Consider the following 5264-nt stretch of genomic DNA (forward strand, 5'->3'; position numbering starts at 1 on the left):
CTCGAAAAAAAAAAAAAAAAAAAAAAAAAAAAAGAAAAGAGAGGAGCTAGGTTGTGAGCTCATCAATCTGTCCCAAACAGGCAAACAAAAGATGTATGGAGAGAGAAGGCCGTGTTTAAAGGAAGGCGGGGATGAGCACATATGAAGTACACAGAGAAAGTTTAATTACACGGGTAAGATGGGATTGTGCAGCAAGCCTGGCCTGCCCCAGTCCCATGTTGTCCGCAGGATGAAGGCATACCTGCGTTTCAACTGATAGGCTTGCCTATGGTTCAGCGTATCGATCCAAAGCACAAAGTGGATAACGCATCGGGTTCCTTTCCTACTCTCTCAGCCAAGTCCTCCGTACACATTTGTTGACTCTAGGTAAGCCCCTAACATCCAACTCCTTGGAATCTGAGGACCAGGGTCCCTGCAAACCTTTTCTCACATGGGGATAGGAAATAGACCCTTGCCAATAGTGTTGATTTGTGTCTACTTCGTCTGAGAAGCCAGACCATGTTCAGAGATGAGAAGACTATTTATTATTTATTACCTTGGAATCTGGCCTGAAGATGGATGGGAGTTATGGCCTAAGATTGATGAGGGGATGGGGGCTCTTTTAGGCCTAGGAGCTGAAGGGGCTTGTGGAGGGGGGGAGGCCGGCAGTCTCAGCTGTGGGTATGGGACGGATGGGGCAGGAAGCCAAGCAAGGCATTCCACCTCCTGCCAGACAGTGCTGCGAGGGCTTAAGTGATTTCCTCCCATTCATTGTCAAGTTGTAGAAATAGCCAAAAGGAAGCATCATGTCATACTCCAGCTAGTCTAAATTGTTTACCACGGTCCAGGCCAATCTGCAAGGCTGGGACGTGTGGAGACCAGGGATTTAATGTCCCAAGTTCTCCAGAACTGGACTAAATGAATAGGCTGTCCATTTCCTTAGAATCCAGCCAAATGTTCCAGAAGGTTCTGTATCCAGGGGCATTCTTCAGACTATCTCTCCAGCAGTTGGAAGGGCACAGGAACCTGGGAGACGCATCTCAGGCCTTGTTTGGAAAGAGGTTACCAAGAATCAGTGCACGCCATTCTGAGCGGGACTTTCTTCCGTACGTGGGTATGAAGTGTCTGTCTTTTGTATTCCCAGGGTACACAAGGACAGCCCTGTGTATCTGATTAATGAGCAGAAGAAGCAGACTTCACTGGCCGGCTAGAAGTGAACTTATTAAAATTGTCAGAGAAGAGGGCTACCTCTTGGCTAACCGAGAGAAAACCATGACTGTTCCACACAGCTGCTGCCCAAGGGGCTTGTATCCCGATGACCTTGACTGTGTCTGTGCAAAGAAGGCTGAGAAAACTTGCTGTTCAGCATGCCACACAAGAATGGATGTGAAAATCTGAGAAGCCAAGAGTGGGGGGGGGGGAGAAAACAGGTAGGAGGGTGTGCCAAAGGGCTCCTAAGCCCGCACCTTGTGCCCTGTACCCTGTTCACGTGTCCCTCCCGCCTCCCTTTTGTCATGTATGTGCATAGCATCCATCACTCCTCTGCCAGCACCTGAATGTTCTCTATGGCCCTGGACCCTGTTCTGTCTTCAAGCACAACAGAATTAAACTCTCCCTTCCCATTTCTTTTTGCCAATAGAATCTGGCTAATACGTTTTCTTTCTTCCACGAAAGTAACTTCTTCACTTTGCTCTCACTCGCAGTCTCTGCCTCTCTCCCTCCTTCCTGGGAATAACCCCTCAGGGGGGCCTGGCACACAGCAGGCAAGTGCTCTTCCCTGAGTTATACCTGCAGCTCCATTTTGAGGATCTTTTTTAGGCATTTTGAAATGTGGTCTCACAATACCGGGTCAGGCACAGCTAATGCCACTTATAAAGGGCTCTTCCTGCTTCCTAGCCTCGTGCCCCCTCTCCCACCCCTGCTTCCTAGAATGATACTCACTATACAACAGAGGTGCCTAAGACTTGCCTCGGGTGCTGTTGTCTGAGAAGCCCAGGACAGAGAAGGGAATTCATCTTCCACATTTTCACACATTCCTTGCCTTGGCCCAGCATCTGAGGTAGCCATCACTTACTGCTCAAGGCTGCTGTTAGTATGATGCTACCAACACAGAGGGGGGACAAACATTGCAGAGATGTCTTCCTACGAGTTACCTGATCATGGATACTGACGAGTTCATGTAGCTGTAAGGGAGAACTGTAAACTACGTTCCCATCTTTGCCATGAGAAAGTGACTTTTGGAACCTTCTCTGGGACCCTGCTTGCCAGATCATACTGCAGCTCCCTGCCAAAGGCTGTGTTGATCCGTTTCAGCAAATCCCCTGCATCTGTCCCAGCAGCTGCTACTGATGCTACCCTCTGGCCAAGTTCAGGAAAAGCTGCTGTCCTATGCTACCGCCCATTTGGCTCTTGCAGGGGCCCAGCACACCTTTGCCTTTTAAGTCCTGGCAGTGCCTCTGGCGTCCCTAGCACTTCCTGGGGTCTGGATTGCTTCTGCTCTGCTATCTCAAAGTGGGGGAAGTAGTCTCCAGAGTGCCCACTTGGCCGTCCCTGCAGGAGTCAGTTGTTAACGTAAAGGCTGTGTGTGTGTGTGTGTGTGTGTGTGTGTGAGAGAGAGAGAGAGAGAGAGAGAGAGAGAGAGAGAGAGAGAGAGAGAGAGAAAGGTGAAGTGTGAAGCACCCAGTGAGGTACCTGAGATTAGACCCAAAAGAGACAGAAAACGCAAACTATGGGGACAGATAGACAGACTCCCCAAGTTATTTATTGCCTTACATCAAGGCCCCTTCAACTCACATCTATGGCTTCAGGGGTTGTTTCCTGCAACCAGTAAACAAGAGGAGAGGAGAGCCAAGCTGTGTCGCAGATAATTTGGGGTGCTGTGAAGGTGCTCATGAGATGTAGCTTGTGTGGGGACATACAGTTCAGCATCTCTGTAAGACCCTGAAGGACAAAAGAGATGGGAACCCTCCCTCTAGGTACAGCTCAAGTCATGCAGCTGGACTGCCTCTCTGAAGGACGGAGGACCAGTCTCAGAGACACAGAGAAGCCTGAGAAATTGGTTCAGGTCTTGGATGATGGCCAGCAGTCTAAAAGACAAGGTTGACTTATTCTGGACAGGAAGACCCAGGGAGGACCAAAGAGATGTTAGCAGCTCAAATGCCTGATGTAAAAAGCATGAAGATCTGAATTCAGAACCCACGTAAAAGCCCAGTGTGGTATGAGCACCTCTAACCTCAGCACAGAGGCCAGCAGATCCTGGGGGCTTGCTGGTCAACCAGACTACGTGAAATGGCAAATGGTGAAATCGATGTCCACTGAGAGACCCTCTCTCTCTGAAACATTAAGTTGGAGAGTGATAGAGAAAGATGCCCAAAGTTGATCTCTGGTCTCCAAAGAGGCCAGATATCCCAAATATGCAGATACCCCACTCCCCACCACCCACACAATAAAACATAGGGAAGGAGAATGTGGGCTGGCCTACACAAGCCCAAAGCTTCTGCATCTCACGCCGCTCACTAGACACTACCCACTGCAGAGAAGGCTCTGCAGCCAGGGTCCTGTGGAAGTCTGTCAGTCTTCCTTCTTGTCCAATGGCACGGACCTTTTCCCGTGATCAGCCACTGACCATTATGGCCAGACTTAGTGAGCCTTCCTTGACAATACCGAAACATCTGATGCTGGTTTCCTCCCCTGGTTGAGTGCCTTTGCCAGCTCTCCATATCCCCAAACACACAATGCTTGCCTCGTCTGTCTTGTACCCATGGGGTGTGGTTCAAATGGAAAGACCCATTTTATGACAGACAGGATGAACGGTCATTTAAAGAACCCATCAGTGTGAGCCTGGGCTCCAGCACCAGATCACAGCTGACTTCTGATGCAGTAGAAAAGCCTTTAACAGGCTCAGCGAGGGTACCCCACTGGGGAAGACCACTTCTGCTCTCAGCATCCCTGAGTTGCTTAGTTCTTTGCCTAGAGGTGGAGTCCCATGAGATTTCTTTCTTTCATGTCACCATGTCTGTTAGTGTTGTCCTCATTCGGGCCTTACTTTGGCAGCCATAGAACCCAAACCTCTGTCATTTCTAAAAGACACAGTAGATTTTCTGGTCCTCTGGCTCTCGCACTCTTCCTGCTCCATCTTCCATGATGCTCCTGAATCTTGAGTACAGGGGCTGTGCTGTGGATGCATCAGCTGGAGCTGGATGGCCCAGACTCCCATAGATCTTAAATAATTCCTCGATTGCTTGCACTACTAACTTAAAGTGCACGGTTGTTATCGGACATTGTGGAATAGTAGCAAGGGAAATCTGCACACACCCAGTATAGTCAGAATGTTTGGTACTGGCCTGCATTTGACTGAATCCCCAGATGCGGAACCCACATATGTAAGAGCCAAATATACTTGGGTCTGGAAATCAAGGAGTAGTGTTGGGGTTAAGCCTTTTTTTTTTTTTCCTTGATCAGAGAAGCCCTGAAGCCCTGGGCTATCACTGCTCAGGGTAGTGTTATCCAACTGAAAAGCTTTTCCAATGAAATAATAATCCCACGAAACTTGACACTGTGCTTACAAATGAGCCACTTTGAGTTCCTCATGATAGTAGAGAAACAGACAAGAAAAAAGGGGGTGAGGGGAGTAGCTATAAATGAGGACAGTGAGCCTTGATGGGTACCGGGAGCCATGGCTGCTGCTGTGTATGGACCAGAGGACACAGACAGAGCACACCTAGAGTATTCCTGGGGCTTCTGGGTTCCAGAATGAAGGCTACGAGGTCCAAAAGTGGTCCAAGCAAGCATGGGACCAGACTTCAAAAGGATGAAGAAGTCTGGACCATCTCACCAAGCAAGCCAGCCAGAGCATCTGAAGTGTGGGCTGAGAACAAAGGGAATCTAGAATGGGTGGAGGAGGAGACCAGGGCCTCAGCTGGGGATGGAGATTCCTTTGCTCTCTTGCTTTTCAGAGATGTCAGTTGGCTGTGATCTCACAAGGGACCCCGACTACCAGTCTTTCATCCCTTCTCTTAAAATATGTGAAGAACATCGTGTTCCCATAAAGTTGAAGGCCCCGTGCACAGCCAACCCCCTTATCCCTTGGAGACTCCCCAAGACCCCCCAGCGGATGCCTGAAATTGCAGGTGGTTCTGGACCCTGCAAGCACCATGAATATTTTTTACATATGTATGATTTTTATAAGCAGAACTCTGTAAACTAGGGGACAGTAAAAGAATCACGACCATAAAGCAAAAATAAATGACAGCAATAAAAGCCTGTGGGTGCAGCCTCCCTCCCCC

The 5264-nt window shown here is 49.1% G+C and overlaps 1 long non-coding RNA gene across 1 annotated transcript in view; it reads left to right on the forward strand.

Annotated features, from left to right (window-relative positions):
* Positions 1 to 1727, forward strand: part of LOC126509858 (uncharacterized) — a 5220-nt gene extending 3493 nt beyond the window's left edge. The window contains exons 3-4 of the long non-coding RNA XR_007594266.1: positions 81 to 366; positions 1124 to 1727. This is a non-coding gene — a long non-coding RNA (uncharacterized lncRNA). The remainder of the gene's footprint in view (positions 1 to 80; positions 367 to 1123) is intronic.
* The last annotated feature ends 3537 nt before the right edge of the window (positions 1728 to 5264 follow it).

This window comes from Alexandromys fortis, unplaced genomic scaffold (genome assembly GCF_014885135.2).
Source record: "Alexandromys fortis isolate MF-2015 unplaced genomic scaffold, M_Fortis_MF-2015_v1.1 scaffold_92, whole genome shotgun sequence".
NCBI lineage: Eukaryota > Metazoa > Chordata > Mammalia > Rodentia > Cricetidae > Alexandromys > Alexandromys fortis.